This window comes from Eulemur rufifrons, unplaced genomic scaffold (genome assembly GCF_041146395.1).
Source record: "Eulemur rufifrons isolate Redbay unplaced genomic scaffold, OSU_ERuf_1 scaffold_318, whole genome shotgun sequence".
Lineage (NCBI taxonomy): Eukaryota > Metazoa > Chordata > Mammalia > Primates > Lemuridae > Eulemur > Eulemur rufifrons.
In genome coordinates, this window is record NW_027183100.1 from 47,501 (window position 1) to 67,500 (window position 20,000).

At 55.1% G+C, this 20,000-nt stretch overlaps 1 pseudogene; it reads right to left on the reverse strand.

Moving 5' to 3' along the window:
• Window positions 1-802: 802 nt before the first annotated feature.
• On the reverse strand, window positions 803-894 carry LOC138380253 (small nucleolar RNA U13; annotated as a pseudogene).
• Between the last annotated feature and the right edge of the window lie 19,106 nt (window positions 895-20,000).

Consider the following 20,000-nt stretch of genomic DNA (forward strand, 5'->3'; position numbering starts at 1 on the left):
CCCGCCGCCGCCGCCGCCTAGCCCCCCTCCTCCTCCTCCTCCTCCTCCTCCTCCTCCTCCTCCTCCTCCTCCTCGTCCTCGTCCTCCGCCGGTTTCGTGCCGGGATCCCATGGTCCTTGGGGTTGACCAGATGTCCCGTCGCACTTAGTCTCTGCGGGGCTGGCCCTATCGATGCTATGGAGGGGGATCACCGCCAGGGGGCGCTGCGGTTGCGGGCTTCTCGACTCCCTCTCCTTCCCCACCCCTCCGCTCGCCCGCTCCTCCTTTCTTTACTCCCTATCGCCCCGCCCCCTTTTTTCTCCACACACACGCAATTATCACGCTCACGAACTATCCCGGGACCTGGCGTGACTTTCATCGCAATCTCCCCCCCCCCCGGACACACACACATAGAGACACACCCTCCCGGCAGGGAGCACCCTGAGTGGTCGTGCAGATGTCGCTGCTGCATGCGGCCTCCGCATGGGTTCGCTGGTTGACCAGATGTCTGGTCCTTGGGTGGTTGACCGGATGTCTGGTCTGTGGTTGTCATCCTGACAGGGAGGCTTTGGGACGGATTTGGTCTCTCTGGCCTCGCTGCCCCTAGGGGTCACCCTGCGATCGGTATTCTTCTCGCGTGGGGCGAGGGGGCGCTCCGGAGCATTCCTCTCCTCTCGGAGTTTCTGTCTGCAGTCTCTCGACTTGCTCTCACTCCCCTACCCTGCTGTGTGACTTTCTTTTTGGTCCTTTCATTTTATCTATTCTCTCTTTGCCTTTTCCTGCCCGCCTTTCCGCTCCCCCCCCCCCCGGATTCATGGTTTCACGTCACGCGGGTGACGTGCCGACACACCAGGAGGCCCTTCTCACACGTGCGCGTGAACACGCAATCAACACGTTTATGAACTAGAAAGGGATCTGGTGTGACTTTGCTATTATTTCCCCTCCCCTCCTCCCCGCGCTGAGAATGAGTTTCCCCGGGCTCGTGTGCCCGCCTGGGAATCGGCTGCAGACGCCATGGCCCCGGGTCGACCACATGTTGCCCTGGGGTCCACCAGATGTCTCTGGCGAATTGGGGCCCTAGGGTGCTTGTGACGGTGTGGTCACTAGGTGTCGCTCTGGGCTCAGTATTCTTCCTTCTCGCTGTGACTTTGGTCTCTTTTTTTCGAAATTTCTTTCTTTCTTCCTCTTTTGCCCTGTTTCCATTTTCCCTTCTTAATCTCTTTCTCTCTTTTTGTTGCTTTTTTTCCACGGCAGATGGGTGATGTGTGTGTGGAGGAAACGCGGCGTCAGGGAGAAGACACATCTCACACGTGCTCGGGAACACCCGATCGTCACGCTTCTGAGTACCGACCGATGGATCTGGTCCCGAATTTTTTAATAGTTTTCTCCTCTCTCTCTCTCTCTCTCTCTCTCTCCCTCCCCCCCTTCCTTCTCTTTCCTTTCTCTCCCTTCCTTTCTTTCTTTCTCTCGCTCTCTCGCTCTCGCTCTTCTTTTCTTTCTGACAGAGTCTCTCGTTCTGTTGCCCTGGCTAGAGTGCCATGGCGTCAGCCTAGCTCACAGCAATCTCAAACTCCTGGGCTCAAGCGATCAGACTGCCTCAGCCTCCCGAGTAGCTGGGATTACAGGCATGTGCCAGCATGCCCAGCTAATTGGATATACGTGTGTGTGTGTGTGCGTGTGTGTGTGTGTGTGTGTATATATATATATATATATATATTTTTTTTTTTTTTTTTTTTTTTGAAACAGAGTCTCACTCTGTTGCCCAGACTAGAGTGCCGTGGCGTCAGCCTAGCTCACAGCAACCTCAAACTCCTGGGCTCAAGTGATCCTACTGCCCCAGCCTCCCGAGTACCTGGGACTACAGGCATGCGCCACCGTGCCCGGCTAATATTTTTCTGTATATATTTTTAGATACTGTTTCTGTATATATTTTTAGATATATAGTTTCTTTCTATTTTTAGTAGAGATGGGGGTCTCGCTCTTGCTCAGGCTGGTCTCGAACTCCCGACCTTGAGCGATCCACCCGCCTCTACGTCCCAGAGTGCTAGGATTACAGGCGTGAGCCACCCCGCCTGGCGTGTACGTTCTGTATTCACAGACAGACGGAAGGCAGGGAGAATGTTACCCTTTCAAAGCCCGCCCTGCTCGCCTCTCAGCCCACCGATGGCACTCTGAATCCCGTGGCATTCCTTCACTCAGCTGAATTCTTCAGCACCCGACCCCCCCCCACCCCACCCCCGTGCCACGGGAGTTCGTTCTCATGGCAGAGCCATCGAGGCTGTTGCCACACGTGTTGTAGGTGCCTAGGCAGACTGTGCCCTGGCCCCGAGGAGGTACGGAACCGCCTATCGCCTCGGGAGGGAGGGACAAGATGTGTCCGTGTCCAAGGCGACGTCCTGTCGATCACGAGGAGGCCTGCAAAGGCTCGTATCTGCCAGGCATTGAGCCACATCACATGAAACACCGGTGTGTTCCTTCACTTAGGTGGTGTCGCGTGTTGATACTCACAGAGGATGATAAACCCACTCGCATGCCGGCTGAGCCCCCTGTGTCTCCTCCTCTATCCACTGAGGGAAAAAACCGCAACGAAAGGTAGAAAACCACAGGGGGGGAAGAGAGCCCGTCGCTCTCCCTATGTGACCGTCCGGAGTGCTCGTTCAGATGGGAGGAGGTGTGTTTGTGTGTGTGTGTGTGTGTGTGTGTGTGTTTCATTGATTTTGGTGCCATCTTTTCTCTGCAGCTGCGTCAGAGGACAGCGATTTTTCCGATTTTCACTCCGCTGAGTGAATTGCCTTTTGAAGAGAATGTCCACAGGAAGCCTACGGTCCTCCCGCGGGGGTGGCCCTCCTCTAGAAATGAATCTCGTTTCTTGAACGGAGGGGACTTGTTGACGCCATCATGCTTTCGGGACGACTTCTCAGACGCTAGCTTTGGACCGCAACATAGGTGCCCCCGACATTGCCTCAAGGGTTCCGTGGTGCCTCCTGTCAAGAGACCCCACCGACCGTCCCCAGCCTGCCCGCTCAAGGGAGCCGGGCCCCTTCTGATCTGTCCGCCCGCCGGTGAAGCTCCCTCCCGAGGGTCGGAAAGCCCACCTGTTTCCCAGTTCGGTTGAATGATGGGGCACCCGGGCAGGGCACTGGCACCGAGTGACTCCATTCTGAGTCTGTCTGCTCTGGGGGGCGGGGGCGGGGGCGGGGGCGGGTGGGGGGGGCAGTTCCGTCTCGACCCGGTGGCCTCCTACCGACTGACTCGATGGGACGGACCATTCTCACTCAGGATCGTGTACCTTCTTGGCCTAGGCACATCCCGGCACTTAAAGCCACTTTTCGGGGACACTCTCCCACGTACAGATAGATGGCCTGCACGAGTGCTCTTCCTTTCTCGAAACACTGGAAATCTGTCCTCAATTTTACCTGACCTACCTGACGGTGTGTGATAAAGGAGCATAGAACCCTCAGCCACCCTCCACCTTCCCGCTGTCCCGAGAGACAGTGCCGAGCGTGAAATTCTATCCCTGACTCTCTGTGTCCACCGGAACGTGGCCTGACTGCAGTGACGTCAGCTACGTCAAGTCGTTCTCTGGGTAGGGAAAGAACTTAACCAGATAGGCCCTATCGGTCGCTTCTCTGTTCTGATAGTTTTGTGGCAGCCATTTCTTTCCCCCTCTCTTTTCTTTTTCTGTCTCTCTCCCCCACCCCCACCCCCAAATTCTTTCTACGAAGACGTTTAGGATGTCAGATTCTGGCCACATGCCCCCCCTAGGCATACGGGGGCCAGCATAGACAAAGGTCTTCGGTACCAAGTGTTCATTCCACGGTGACAGATATTGCCACTCTTGTATTGACCAGGGCGAGATGGTGAGTGGGTCAACTCTGAAACTCCCTGTACTCTACTTCTCTCTTGGGTAGGTCCCTGCCCCAACCCTCCGGCTTCTAGCACACACCCAGGGGCACTCTCTCCTCTCTGGATAAAGTTCCAGATGATCCGATCCGCTCCGAGGAGGAAGGGGAGCTGGCCGGGCCACCCACTGTGCGCCCCACCCCCGTCAGTCATAGGGTCCGTTCTTTTCAGGATGACACCGGCAGCGGTTGCTGGGTGTCACCTAGCGGCCACTTTGATCAGACCTCGGGATCCGGAAAGTCAGGTGACGTTGGGAGTTTAAGAGCTGACTCCCGGGAGGTGTGGAGGGCGGGGAGGAGAGCACGGTCCGGACGGTCCCACCCTCTTCTTCCCGGGCCCCGCAGCTCTGGGCCCGCCCGGGGCAGCCCTAGCCTCTAGCGGGTCTCCGCCCACCCGCCCTGTTGTCTGCGGGAGGCGCCCCTCCTCCCGCTCTCTGCCTCCTCCCGGGACCGTAGGCCTCTGCCCGTCGTCTTTTTTATTTTTATTTTTTCCCTTTTGTTTGTTTCTCTTTTATCTTGTGTTTTAGGCTTATCGAATATCATATCGTATAAAAACTTAAATCACAGAATGAATTATATTAAGTAACAAGATGTGGCTTTTTATCCTACGCCGAGAACGATGAATTTTTCTCTTCGTGTCCATTTTCCTGTCCTGGAAGAAATACAAAGTTGCTCGTGATACTTCCCCATCATCTTCCAGTTTCCCCGACTGTCAACACGATGTATTCGATCGTATATCTTTGTGTGTGCACGTGGGCGCCTGTACCTATTTCTTTTCGGCATCAGTCTCAGGTCTTTTGGCACCTAGGGGGGAAAAAGGAGAAACCAATAAAGGACAGAAAGACGTTCTGTCGTTTTACGCTCCCCACCACCACCACCACCACCACCACCACCACCACTTTTGGGAGCTTGTAGTCTGGCCTATGTCCCCAAGGCAGGTTAAATCTTTTCTTAAAACTCCCAAGTGGTCCCCTGCCCCGCCCCCCCCCCCAGGTGGGCGGCCGGCAGAGTTCACAGGCTTTGTTTTTGGCAGAGCCTGGACGATTGAAATAATTAACCACAATCAACGCTAAAGCTGAGAACCCCTCCCCCCCTCATTAAAAGCTCTGTATTTCTGCCTAGCCCTATGTTCGGGGAAATTCGGAGGCTTGAGATGGGAAGGTCTACCCTATTTTCTCCTTTACCGGCAAAATAGACTCTCTCTTTCCTTCCTCCTCAAACAGCTTGTCCTCGTTATTCGGCCTCGTGGGCAAGTGGCCGAGCTTTCGGTAACACCAAGTCTTGTAAGTTGTGTTGTGTTATCGGTCTTGTTTTCTTTCTTTTCTTTTCTTTTCTTTTCTTTTTTTTTTTTTGAGACAGGATTTCTTTCACTCTGTCCTCTCCCAGGCCGCCTTGGCCTGATTGTAGCTCACAGCAAGCTCCAAATCCAGGGCTTAAGTGATCCTCTCTGCCTCAGCCTTCTGAGTAGCTGGGACTATAGGCAAATGCTGCCACACCCGCCATAATTTTTCTTTTTTTTTTTTTTTGTTGGTAGAGATGAGGTCTCATCGTGTTACCCAGGCTGGTCTCCAGCTGCTGGGCTCAAGTCACGCTCCCGTCTCTGCCTCCCAAGTTGCGGGGATCACGGGCATGAGCCACCATGGCCAGCCAGGTTATTTAAAGGTGATCGCTTTGCTATCCTGATACAAAACCCCAAATGTGCGAGTTTAAGGCACCAGACGGAGGGAGTCTCCACACTACATCGTCACGAACATTGAGGGTGGCTCACGAAACAGCTGGGATGTGGCCACACAGTAGTGATCGAGGAGATATATTCTAGTGGGATAGCAGAAATATAGAATGTCCTGAAGACACTAAATGTCGGAATGCCACAGCAGTCAATGGCTGACAAACTTCCATTCCATCGTGTCATGGTAGGCGGCTTACTTTTCTCCTGCTCCCTCGGTATGATTAAGGCCTGACGTAGAAAATGTCTACGTCTCATCCAAATCCATCGAGACGATGGAAGGGGGAACTGGGAGAGGAATAAAGAAAAACAAGAGGGGGAGAAGGAGGAAACTGCCTCCCCTGCCCCCATGCTACCCAATTAATAAATGAAGAATGGCCTCTTCCCTCCTCTTCCCAACCCCTAACTATGCCTGGAGGTGTATCGTAGGCCTACAGTCCTAAGAAATGTACAACTACTGATAGTAATGGGAAGAAATGCAGTCTAATAGGTTTCTGTGCAGTGGGACACCTGGCCAGGGCACTTACGGTGAATGGAGCTTGCAGGGCGGGCGGGAGGTTGCTCTGGGTGAGTCTGTGAGTTGGCGGTGAGTGGTGAGTGAATGTGAAGGCCTAGGACATTACTTACTGTAGGTTTTCATAAACCCTGGACACTTAGGCCACACGACATTTACCTTTAGAAATTTCTTTCTTCAATAATACATTAACCTTAGCTTACTGTAAGTGTTTTCACTTCATAAACTTTTCCATGGTGGTTTGGCTTTTTTTTTGTTTGTTTGTTTGTCTGTCTGTTTGTTTGTTTGTTTGTTTTTCTTTCTTTTAAACTTTTGGACTCTTTTGCAACACCACGACTTAAAACACAAATGCGTTGCACTGTTGTACACAGATATTTTCTTTCTCTGTGTCCTTATGTGTTCCGTAAGCTTTTTCCTACTTTTAAAGTTTTTATCGTTCTATGCACTTTTCAAAATAATAAAAACTAAAACGGGGGGGGGGGTGGGAGAGGGAAGGAGAGAAATACACACACATGAATATGTTTCCCAAGTGAACTGAGGAAGGGGGCCGAGTCAAGGTTCTCAGGGAGCCACCAGTGATGAAACGGTCAGGCTCAGAATCAGCATTGCAGAGTGGCTGCAGAGCCGGGGGGCCTGGACTGGCTACCTGGACGACACTCCGTGTTTGGTAACTTGGCGAGTCATACATCCTCTTGAGCCTCAGCCTCTTCATCTGCAAATGCAGAAATCATGGTGCCTACCCCACAGGGATATTGTGCAGAGTGAAAAAGCAAATGCAGGCAAAGCCCACAGAAGCACGCGTGGTAAACAGTAAGCCTTTAATCGTGGTCACAGTCGTTGTTATAGGATCATCTTCCTATGTCCTTGTCTTTTAAAGATTAGCAGAACCTCCCAGAAGATGAGAATGGGCTCCCCCTGAGCAAGTCTCGGCTGTAAAGTCACAGGCATGTTGAGCATGTGGCACAGAAGGCAGAATAAAAACCTGATCCCGGAACATTATGTTCCTGCAGGACATGAAATCATTGAAGGTATGGGAAATCCTACCTCATATCCGTTTTACTAGAACACCTATGATTGCGTACGCACATGGACGCACGCGCACGCGCACCCCAAACTTTTTGAGCTTCACAAAACAGCGTAACCAAGGAACACACTATGATGCTTCTTAGCGATCTATTTAGGCCCAGGTTACTCGTCACTCTGAGCCTGCCTCCTTATCTGTCCAATGAGAATAGTGTTTGTCACAATTATCGTCATCGTCATCCTACCTAACGCTTCTGGTAAAATTGAAGTGTGAGAACACCCGCTAGACAGAAAATCCATGTTATCTCTCAATTTTTCTTCCTCCTGATTTCTATCTGAATCTGTGAGCTCGCTTTGGTTCACTTCGGTTTTTCAAGAGGCTCCGGTTACCTTCTCTCCCACCTATATCGGATTGGGTCTGACGGAAGAAAGAAGGAAAAAAAAAAAAAAACATAGTAAAGAAAGCAGAACAACATTTGTTTCTGAAGCAACCGATCAAACATTGCTGATGAGCCGGTCTTTTCTATTTCAGTAAACCAAGGAGGCCTATTGTCACGAGGATGTGAGGGGCCCGGGTAAGATTGGATGATTACCCCTAAAGGAGACAAAGCAGACAGACTATGGCACATGTGATCTTAGCAAAGAGAATAAACAGTGACCTCTCTGCCGAGTTGGGCCTTAGCATACCAAAGGGAAATAAAGGTGTAATAGGATGCTCAATTTTTACTCTGGAAACAGAGGTTGGTTGGGCACTGAACTGAGAACACTGAATTTTTTACCCTCCTTGATATTCACATAGGCTTAGAGGAGGCAAAAAAAAAAAAAAAAAAAAAAAAGAATACTGAGCCTATAAGTCATCCCTAAAACTCGGATTTTATGTTCCCTTGCCTTTTCATAACTGAGCAACACACAACATTAAAGAATGGACACAGGCCGGACGCGTTGGCTCAGGCCTGTAAACTTAGCACTCTGGGAGGCCGAGGCGGGAGGATCGCTCAAAGTCAGGAGTTCGAGACCAGCCCGAGCGAGAGTGAGACCCCCCCGCCCCCGTCTCTACTAAAAATATAGAAAGAAATTGTCCAGACAACTAAAAATATATAGAAAAAAATTAGCCGGGCATGGTGGCACATGCCTGTGGTCCCAGCTCCTGGGGAGCCTGAGGCAGGAGGATCGACTGAGCCCAGGAGTTTGAGGTTGCTGTGAGCTAGGCTGACGCCACGGCACTCACTCTAGCCCGGGCAACAGAGTGAGACTCAGTCTCGGGGGGGGGGGGGACCCAAAAACAAACAAACAAACAAACAAACAAACAAACAAAAAAACTGGAAGGGACACAGACTTCCACAGGTTTGTGTGTGGCCCCTTTTACTTATTAACGCTACAGGACCTTAATTATTTGTGCTCTGAATCTGATATTCAAATTATCCTTGTGGCCAACGCGTTTGAACAGTAGATGGTAGGGGAAGAAGAGTTCACCTCCTGAATAGATGACAAGTAACGGGAGTACTGGTGAAATTACAAGTGGCTTACGTTTACACACTGAAAATCCCAGTTAGCCGCTACCATGAGTTCAAAGAAGAGATCTAAATTTCTGACCCTATGACCCTAAAAGATATTTCCTCCCATGGTGTCACAGATAAAAATAAAACTGCATCCTAGCACTTTGGGAAGCCTAGGGGGAAAGGATCGCTTGAGGCCAAGAGTTTGAAGTTGCAGTGATCTATGATGATGCTACTGCACTTTAGTCTGGGAAACAGAGTGAGGGCCCGTCAAAAGAAAAAAAAGAAAAAGACAAAAAGAAAGAGAGAGAGAGAGAGAGAGAGAGAGAGAGACAGAGACAGGAAGACACAAGGAAAGAAAGAAAGAGAGAAAGAAGAGAGGAGAAGAGAAGAGAAGCGTCAATCTATCCATTGCATTTTCTACCCTTTAGGTGACTGGGCTTCAGCAGGGTGATGTGATCTGACAAAGTTCATGTTGCTAAGAAATAAAGCACTGGAGTTCAAACTCTGAGTTTTCAAAATCCAGCATATCCCCCTACCCACCATACCGTGCCACCTCTGAGAGTGGATATCTCACAGAGGAGAGCTGTGGAGGCCATTCTTGGACAGACAGAGTCAAGTAGTGGAGACCATGGAGTCTCTGCTCTGCAGCCAGTCTAGAGACATATGGAGCCATTAACACTGCTTGTGAGGAAAATACCATGTCATAGGGAAACAGAAATATTTTCCGCCTTAGGCAGATACAATTTAGGAAAAGACCCGAAACCCCTCTTCTTCTAACAGTGCTTTCTGGTCAGATGCTGACCCCTTCGATTCACAGATTCAGATACATCATTCAATGCAAGCATTGTCAACAAGTCACTCTTTGCAGCTTTCTGAAATTTCTCGCATATAGCATACTTGTAAAGATGATCACTTATGTGAAGACACCACCCCTCCAGAAAAACAAAAACAAAACCAAAACAGAAGCCCACTTTTCTCTGCTGTGAAAATCAAGATCAGCTTTTATGAGATCCACTAAATTCACACAAGAAGTAAAATATAATCATACTGATATATGCAATTTTTCTCTTAGAACAGAATGCATGGTGCTCCTTATCGTCTCAGATACTGTCAACAGAAAGCACGCGGTGGATGAACAATCTCCGTGAGCTTTTCTACAGAGATGGGGTGGGGGTGTGTGTGTGTGTGTGTGTGTGTGATAAATAATGAGGGTTGAGGAGCAGATAAATGACTGGGGGAAAACAACAACAGCAACAACAACAAAAACCACTTCCTGGTTCCTCGATGCAAGCATTCATTTAAAGGGGATACTCGTATGTATACCTAGGTGGAAAGTGGAAGCAGCTTTAAAAAAAAAAAAAAGAAAAATTGCTGCGAGCCCTGGTTATGATACGGCAATAAGCGCTAGCTCTTGGAAGGTGTAAAACATATTCACGGTGGCTTACGCCAATCTGGGATGTACAAAGACGAGCTTGAGCACCACCACCAACCAAAAATATGAATGAATACCTGGCTAGCGATCAGGATCAGACATAATAGAAAAGAAAAAGCTCCCAAGGCTAAAATAATGTGAACACGATTGACTCGTCCATGGAAAAGAACCCCAAATCACTGCAAAATAATTTAAAGAGTTTTATTCTGAGCCCAACGGCCGTGATCATGGCCCAGAGAGCTACGCCCAAGAAGCCTTGAGCAAGCGGACCCATTGTGGTGGGGTGGGTTACAGTTTGGCTTCATACATTTTAGGGAGACAGGAATTACATGTAAAATCACAAATCAAAACATGGAAGGGGTACATTGGTCTGGGCTGAAAAGGCAGGACATCTGGCAGTTGGGGGGGGGGCGGGGGAGGGAGGGTGCGGTGTTTACAGGTTTACAGCTGGGTTTAAAGATTCTTTGATTTGCAATTGATGACATAAATGAACCTCTGCCTAAAAGCTTTGCATCATGTTTTCAGTTAAGGTAAGGAGGTCTGCTAATCACAGACAAGCCACTGGACAGTTTACCCAAAACTCAAGTGCCCTGTAGTTCAGTAAACGGTTGGCCTGCTAGATATGCGTTAAGCTTTGTCTTGCCTGGCCTTAGGCCCGTCGGACATTCAGTATCTCATTGTTATAAAATCTGACTCCATCAGGGAGGGGTGTCTGACTTCCCCTGTCCTTGCGGGGCAGCAGCTCAGGTTTAAGGGTTTTTCTAGGGTTCCCTGGGCCAACCACGGGACGGGTCAGCTGGCGGTGGCGGGCGGGGGGCGGCTTAAGATTTTATTTTAGTTCATAGACTCCAGAAATGGTGTTTCCCTGGCAAAGACACACGAGTTCATGAAAAGCTTTCATTCAGTTGGTCTGGCTCCTCCCTGAGGTCGTCTCCCTGCCCCCCACTCCTCCCATCCCCTGGGGCCGGAGCGGGGGGGGGGGGAGGAGGGGTGAAGGCCCAAGAGGAGAGGCGCGTGGGGGAGGTGCCGCTCCCAGAACCAGAGACTCGTCTGGGCCCCACGTAACCCAGCCACCGCGACCGCTTCGCCCGAGGAGGTGCCCAGCAAGTCGTGCTTCTGCCCCTCGGGATTGCCTGCGGGCTGGGGGCGGGGTACGAGCTCCCGGCCCAAGAGGGAAACCCCTAGCCTGGCCGCACAGATGGCCGGGCCCCCGGCGGAGCCCTTCCGCCGTTTTCCACCCCTCCTCCACTCACTGCGCTGACTGCGCATGCGCGCTCGCACGTAGCCGCCTCGGGCTTCTCTCGGGCGGAGCCGCTTTCAGCCGCGACCCCGCCCCGCGAGCTGACTGCGCATGCGCGCTTGCACGTAGCCGCCTCGGGCTTCTCTCGGGCGGAGCCGCTTTCAGCCCCGACCCCGCCCCGCGAGCTGCCGCTTCCAGGCGGCACAGCGCATGGGGGAGGGGACGGAGCTCTAAAGAAATCAGTCCCCTCCGTCTCCTGCCTCAGGAAAAGCCCCAAACCCTTGGAGAACTGCCACCCACCGCCACTGCCGTGTGTGTGTGTGTGTGTGTGTGGGGGGGGGGCGGGGGGGCTGGGTCTTTACTTTGTGTCCTCCTTGTGGCCCAGTCCAAGGCGGCTGGGCTGCCAAACAGATCGTCTCGAGAGGGAGGCAGGAAGGGCCCAGGTCTGGACAGGGGTGGATTGGACCCCTCCACCCTGGGGTGTGGACTTGTGACCGAAAGCTCAGCTGCTTGTCCACGAGGCCGAATAACGAGGACAAGCGGTATGAGGAGTAAGAAAACAGAGAGTCTACTTTGCTGACAAAGGAGGAAATAAATAGGGTAGAGCTTCTCAGTCTCAAACCCCCAAATTTCGTGAACATAGGCCTAGGCAGAAATACAGAGGTTTAAAAGGAGGGAGGGTTGGTTCTCAGCTTCAGGCAATTACTGCAGTTAGCTGTTCTAAAGGTCCCGTCTCTGCTGAGAAGAAATCCCTTGAACTCTGTGGGCCGCCCACCCTGGGGGCCACCTGGAGTTATAACCAAAGAGTTAACGTGCCTCAGGGATGCAGGCCGGGCTGCAAGTTCCCAAAAGCCTGGGGGAAGTTTTAAAAAGACAGAAAATCTTTCTGCCCTCTTCCCCTCCCACCCCCCCACAAAGCCATTTTCTCTGGTGCAGACTCGGCACCCTCCCTGCCCCCCCCCTCCCCGTGCAGGCCTGTTTGTCCTCAATCATCTGTGAGGTTCACGAGGAGGAGATGCTCTCTCGCTCTCCCCACCCTCTTTCTTCCCTTAGGAAATCCTCAGCGCTGTTCCACACACTCAAGGTGGCGGGCCTGCTCCGGCCACCAGCCACCTCTTGTGCCACCTCCCGCCCCCCCCCCGCCCCCAACGGAGTAGGTGTACAGACAGGAGCACACTTTACCGGAGGGCGCCTGGGGATGAAGAGTTGTGGTGGCCAAATGGGGGATGCGGGGCGGGGAGGAGAGTGGCTGGCATTTGGCAAAGAGTGACACGGAGTGGCCATCCAGGCTTGTCTGAAAAGTGGGACTACGAGCCTGAGAGCGCCGACGGAGTCGATGGACATGGTCACTGCTGTGGGATGTCTCTTTTACCACGATGTAACACCAAAGCAAACCCCTGACCCGCTGGGTCGGAGAAGGCCTTGTGGGCAATTTAGAAAAGCCATGGCGTGGCCATTTGGAATACTTCCTGCCTCTCCGGGAATCAAAAATTAGAAAGGACCATGGGTTCTGTATTAACGTACCAAAGGCAGGCAGAATTTTAGCCTTTTAAAGCCTGCCCTGGCCCTATCTCAGCAAGGCAGTGGCACCCCAAGTTCCGTGACATTTCTGCACTCGGCGGCTGACTTCTTCAGCCATCTGTTGCGATGCCCCTGCCAGGTGGCCACTCACTCGCCCCTTCAGTTCAACCCTTGTACCAGAAAGTGTTGCCTTCTTCCTAACCCCTATGGGGGGACCGGGGGGTGACGTGTGTGGGGGGGGGGTAGTGGAAATGGGCAGACCCCACAGGTGCAGCCTCTTCCAGGTCATAATGGGCCTGAGGCAGCGTGGGATTCCCCCGGAAGGGAGGCAGGGTGGCACTACGGCACCGAAGCCTGACGCCGGCGGCCACGTGGATGGTGGGGGACACGTTAGACCGCTGAGATGCAGCCACTGAGAGCCACCCCGCAGCAAGAGGTCTCTCTGGCAGAGCAGGCACTGAGTCCGCAAGTCAAGACAGCTGGGAGGCCTGGGAGACAGAGGCCCTGGATCTCAGGTCCCGGGGTGGGGGCGGGGGGCAGTGCCAGTGCCTGGAGAGAGAGAGAGCCCAGGCTCCAGAGGCCATGATGGGGCCTGGTGGGCAGGGCCGAGGAGGTCAAGGCCGGGTGTGGTGGGGTCCGGGATGAGGGGCTTGGGGTGACGGGCAGGGAGAACGACCCGTTCACTCAGACGTGCCCTCAGAGGAAGGCAGAGGTGCGTTTTGCCTTCCTCCGGCTAGGGGAACGCTCGGCATTTCTTTCCTTCAGAGCTGGGTTGAACCGGTGTGGCATCTGTTATAGTACGGAGTGCGAGACAGGACAACCTAGAGACCGAATTGAGCCAAGTCATGAGTCCACATTAGCTGGCCAGCGACCACCCCCTGCCCTGTTAGGGTACAGGTACAGAGAATGGCCCCGAGCCGAAAAAAGCAGGAAGGTTTCAGACTATCCTAAGCTAGAGCTCCGTGACTTTAGGCACGGCGGTTGAAACAACACTATACCACCTACTCCGCAGCTGTGTGGTCCGGGACCAGCCTCGGGCCCCCGTTTCGTTTCGGTTACAGTCTTTAAGCGAGCAGGTTTACAGAAACAGATAGCTCCAATTAAGGAACATTCTTTCAGGCGTTAAGCAAGCACAATCAATTTTACGACAGGCAGCTGGAAAGTTTAAACACTTAGTTACAAGTTAATTGCTTTGTTTTATCTCCGCAAGGTACGTATTTCCAATTACAGACATAGGTCAAGCGGACATCGGTCACCTAGCGAGCAAGCATAAGTTTTCAAGTGGGCCTTTACAGCGTCCAGACAGGCCTCGGTCCAGTTATTGTGCATTCTTTTTGACCACTTGGAAAGCTACTAGCACCGTTCCGGGCCTCACCTCACTCACGCGGAACTACAGAGTGATGACCTGGGGTGGGTGGGTGGGTGTGTGTGTGTGTGTGTGCTCCCTCCTGTGGTGGGAAGGGTGATCTGCTCGCCCACCCGGCGTGGTGTCCCCCACCCCTGCCCCATCTTGGCGTTTACAGAAAACAAACACGAACACAAGAGAGGGAGCCGGAGGAGGAGGAGGAACATATGCTGCTATCCAGGTTATCCTGGGAGGCTTCCTAGCCATTTCTGAGGAAACAGTGTCTCCTGGCTGTCTCCCGTAGTTTTATTTATTGACTTATTTATCTATTTTTCCTTTTGGCTTGAACCCATTCTTTTCGTTTCGGCATCTCATCTGACATCCTCTTCTGAGAGGAACCTGGAAACGTTTCCCCGTGTTGCATCTTTTCAGGCTCTGTACGACTGACGAGCATCGTCCCTCTTCAGTCACTGGGCTATTTGCTAGCCAGGCCTTAATTCTCCACGTTGTAAACCCCAGATCGGATCTCCGCCCGGAGTCCTGTAGAGACCTACCGAATCGATGTTTGGACTGGGATGTCTCGTAGACCTTACCTATTAAAAACCGATCCAGGCCAGGCTTGGTGACTCACGCCTGTAATCCTAGGCCAAGGCGGGGAGGAGGACCGACCGCTTGAGGTCAGGAGTTCGAGACCTGCCTCGGCAAAAGCAAGACCCCCGTCTCTACCAAAAATAGAAAAAAATTAGCCGGGCATGGTGGCACACGCCTGTAGCCCCAGCGATTTGGGAGGCTGAGGAAGGAGGATCGCTGGAGCCCAGGAGTTTGAGGCTTCCAGTGAGTGAACTATGCCCTGCTCCCCCGCCACCCCTCCCCATCATCTCTAACGAAATGACAGTAAAATAAAATAAAATATAAAATAAAGCTCAGAAAAAAAAAAAAAGTACTATGTAGTGAGACCGATCCTAAGAACACGGGGGCGGGGAAGGAAGTCACTACCACGGTATAAAATTGTATAAACGTTGCCCGATTCTGTGTGCGTGCGTTTTCTGAGAAATGACCCCCTTTTGCTATGGGGCCGGGACTGGAGTCCCAGTTTGGGACCATAGGATTCCCCGCACTCGACTCCTGACTGATTCGACCTAGGGTTAGCTCTGTGTAAACACTCTTTAGACGTGGGTGTTTTATGGATTTCTGTCCTTCGGGAGAAACGACTGGCCCGGGTACAGGAGTGAGTGAATGTACCGACCGTCTTCTCCCATCTCTCTCTCTCTCTCTCTCTCTCTCTCTCTCTCCCTCCCACACACAGGCACACGCGCGCGCGCGTGCGCGCGCGCACACACACACACACACACACACACACGCCGTTTCCGGGAGCGCCCACTTCATGCGCTTCGGTCCACCGTGACAGATAGTCCAACTGTGAGATCATCGTGAGTGGCTGCGCCTAGGCCCCGCTCTGAACCTCTCCGTACTGTTCGTGTGTCTTCAGCAGGTCCTGCCTCCACCCGTGGCATCTAGCACGGGCCGATGGGTCCCTGTCCTCTCTCCCTGCCGTGGACGCCCCCCTCCGGCCCCCCGCCCCCGGGGGCTCTCTGGTCGACTAGTGGTGGGGAGTGTGCCCGAGGGCTGAGAGACGTGGTCCGAGAGGGGCCGGGAGGAGGCCTGCGACCCAGTGTGTACCCACTCCCGCCCCCACGCTCCCTCCCCCACGAGGGAGCCCGTCCTTTCCAGGCTGACACTTGGATCGGTGGATGACGGGGGTCACCTGGCGGCGGGCGAGCGTTATGGGAAAATCCGGTAGGCGTGTTGCGACGTCCTGCCACAGAGATGGCTCTGGCGACAGCCTCGGGCCGCCCCACCCTGGCCCCCGGCCAGGCCCCGTGAATGTGTTCTCTCTGTCCCTGACTTCTTTCTTTGTTTCACCAGCCGGCGTGCTCTGAGAATGTGAAGTGTATCATAGTTCCACCCTGGGTTTCATGATCCTAAGATAGGAAGGGGTTTTATGATTCCACGACAGAAAGGTTTTCTCATCCTATCATCTCTCCCCCCCCCCTCTTTCTTTCTTTCTCTTCCTCCTTCTGCCTTTTCTTTACTTCTTTGTTGTTTCCTTCTTTCAGTCTTCCTGTCTTCCTTCCTGCCTGCCTGCCTTCCTTCCTTCCGTATTTCTTTCCTCTCTTCCTTTCTCCTGTTATCCTGTGTTTCTATCTCTGTTTTTTCCATCTTTCTTCCCCCTTTCTACTTTCCTACCTTCTTTCTTTCTCATTCTCTCCTTTCTCTCTCCTTCCTTCTTCCTTTCTGTCTCTTTCTATACTGTCTCTCTCCTTCCTTCTCTCTATCTTTTTCTCTTTCCATCTTTCCGTGCTCTTTCTTTTTCTCTCTTAATTTCCTTTCTTTTTCTTTTCTTTCTTTCCCTCCTTCTGTCTCTGTCTGTCTTTCTTTCTTTCTTCTTTCTTTCTGCTTCCATCCTTCCTTCCTTTTTCTCATTCTCTTTCTTTCTGCCTGTCTTTTCTTTCCTTATTTCTTCTTTCCTTCTGTCTTTCTGTGTTTCCTATCTCCTTCCTCCCTTCCTTTTTCTTTCTTCCCCGTGCCCTCTTCCTGTCTTTTCTTATTTACTGTTTTCTTCTTTCTGACTTTCTCTCTCTGTTTCTCCGTCTCTTTTCTTTCTGTTCTTTTCCTTTCTCTCCCTTTCTCTCTTTCTGTTTCTGCCTGTCTGTCTCTCGGCTATGTTGTGGTCTGTGCAGAGACGGGTTTGGTGGACGATGTCGGTGGTCGGGCCGACCCATCCTTTCTTTGATCCCAGTGCTAGCCAGGCCGGGGCCTGCTTAGCTTCCAAGATCAGACGAGATTGGGCGCGTTCAGGGTGGCGTGGCCCTAGACTGACCCGTCATTTTTCGATGGCTTCCGTGGGGAGTAGGGGGACTGTGTTTGATGCCCCCGGGGGACCTTCTGGACTCTGAAATGATGGGCTCCAGAGGGTTGCCCCGTGTTTTGCAGCAGACCTCTGGTGGCTGGCGCCGGTTGTGGTCGGGCTCCACCTGGCGGCCGCTTTTCTACAAGTCTCTTGTCCTCTGAATCTTCGGTGCAGCAGGCAAAGCAGGGGACAGTCCCCGATGCGAGCGAGGCTGAGTTCCGGGAAGCAAGCAGCCTTCGCGGGGCCATCTGGTTCGTGCCGGGACGCCGGCTGGGACATCTGGGAGGCAGAGCTTGGGCCTGCAGGGCTGTGTGGCGGGAGGACGTTGTCGCCGCGCTTCCAGGCTCAGCCAGCCAGGCGGCTTGCGGGGCTGCCCGGGCAGGTCGACCAGCACGCTGTGGCCGCTTTGGAGACCCGACCCACCCCGCGGGGACAGGAAGGAGACGGCACACGCGGACGGGAGAGGAGGGTGTCCGGCGACCGGCCGCCGTCCCGTGCATGCGTGTCCCTCTCCCTCGGCCTCGCCTTTCCTACCCATTTTCCCTGGTTCCCGCTCGGGAGGCAGGGACAGCCCTGTGAGTGGCACCCAGTCGTCCGTGGCTTCCTCCGAGTCCTACTCTGGGGGCGCGGACCGGGCCCTGGGTGGCGCGGGTGGCCGGCGAGGGCGACCCCTGTCGGCCCGCGGGCGCTCGTGGGCCGCGGCGGTCCCGTCCCGATGTTTTCTCCTCCACAAGTCCCCGTGCTGGGGCCGGGGACCGGGCCCTGGGTGGCCCTGGGTGGCGCGGGTGGCCGGCGAGGGCGACCCCTGTCGGCCCGCGGGCGCTCGTGGGCCGCGGCGGTCCCGTCCCGATGTTTTCTCCTCCACAAGTCCCCGTGCTGGGGCCGGGGACCGGGCCCTGGGTGGCCCTGGGTGGCCGGCGAGGGCGACCCCTGTCGGCCCGCGGGCGCTCGTGGGCCGCGGCGGTCCCGTCCCGATATTTTCTCCTCCACAAGTCCCCGTGCTGGGGCCGGGGACCGGGCCCTGGGTGGCCCTGGGTGGCGCGGGTGGCCGGCGAGGGCGACCCCTGTCGGCCCGCGGGCGCTCGTGGGCCGCGGCGGTCCCGTCCCGATGTTTTCTCCTCCACAAGTCCCCGTGCTGGGGCCGGGGACCGGGCCCTGGGTGGCCGGCGAGGGCGACCCCTGTCGGCCCGCGGCCGCTCGTGGGCCGTGGCGGTCCCGTCCCGATGTTTTCTCCTCCACAAGTCCCCGTGCTGGGCCCTGGGTGGCGCGCGTGGACGGTGAGGGCCTCCCTGGCCCTCTACGCCACGGGGGCCGACCAGATGTCCCTGAGTGCCCCTTGTCTGCTGGCGCTGGGGACCTGCTGGGGACAGGTGGCCGTGTCGAGTGTCGTGGGGGCAGGCGTGTTCAAGTGGCTCGGTCCCCGTCTTCCTGCGCGGTGTTTTTGATCACCTCATATCGTCATCTTCCGCCTGCAGGTTAGTACTGACACGCTGTCCTTCGGCGACTGTCGCTGGAGGGGTTGGGCCTCCGCACGCGGACAGGGTTCTGGGTTCCTGGGGATCCAGCGCCCTGCCCTGTTCCCTTTGAGCTGACCGCCTGGGCCCGCGCGCCGGCTCTAGGGCGTCGGAGTGTCCCGACGGTGGTGCCCGCCTCTCGCGTTGGTCTCTTGTCCCCTCGAGAGACGGCACCCGGGGGAGGGGGGGAGGTTTGCGGCAACCTTCCCCCTTACCCCGCTGGCTCTGTGCCGTTGCGTGTCAGGCGGTCCTCGTCTTTGGGTTGTGCTTGGGAGGCGGGGCTGGCGAGGCTGAAGCGGGCTCCTCCGATCGCTGTCCTCGCCGGCCTGACTGACCTCCCCCAACCCTCCCCGTCCTCGGGGCCTGATCGATGTGGTGACGTCGCGCTCTCCCGGGCCTTGAGCCGCGTGCCAGGCGAGGGACGGTCCATTCATGGTGAATGGTGGCCGCTCTTCTCGTTCTGCCCGCGGGCACCTCACCTCTCCTTCCCCGCCTGTGGGCGGTGCGTGGGAGGCGCGGGTGCGAGACTATCCGGCCCGACCGCGGTCGCCCCGCCCTCGGCCTCGTGGCGTTGGCGGGGGGTCGTGAGTCCTCTTGACGCAGCGGGCAGCCCTCGCTCGCCCTGTGTGGCTGTTGCCTGGCCGGGGTCCCCCCTGCCCGTGACGGACGGGTGCGGGGCCGTGCCGCCCGCCCGGTCGCGCGCCCCGTTTGGCGCGCGGCTGCTGGGTCTGTGTGGCCCTTTTGTGGTGCCCCCGGAGCGCACCGGGTTGTTCTCCAAGGTGCCCGAAACCGAGCGGTGGTTGTCGTCCTCGTTCCCGGCGTCCCCCTCTGGTCGCCGCTGCAGCGTCTGCTGCGTTGGGTACACCCTCGAGCAGCGTGCTTGGGGTTGGGGGGGTCGAGGCGGGCAAGCCTAGAGGCATCCTCCTGCGCTGCGTGGGCGGGCGGGGGGCGTTGTCTCGGCGTCCCCACGATGTGTGCGTGGCGGACTTCGAAAGGCGAGCGCACGGCTTGTGCTCTTCCCACCCTGCCCGAGGGGGGGTGGTTGCACGGTCGTGTGGGCGATCGTGGTGGGGCTGGGCCGGCGACGTGGTGCCGGCCGGCCCCGTGGGGGGCCTCTGCCACCGGCCTGGTCTGCCTCGGTGACCCCTCTCCCATACCGACGGGGGAGTGTTCCCCTCGAAGTGAGGGGGCTTTTGGACCAGGGGCCCCGACCGCGAACGCTCAGGAGTCGCCAACCGTGCGTGTTTTGCCCCATGCCGCAGACCCCCCCCCCACACCTCCCCCGGGGCGTGCCTGAACGCCTCCGCCCAGGGCCCTTACGGGGGCGACCGGGGGTCGGGGGCGATCCACCTTCGGCGAGAAAGCGTCTTCTCTAGCGATCATGGAGGCGTGTC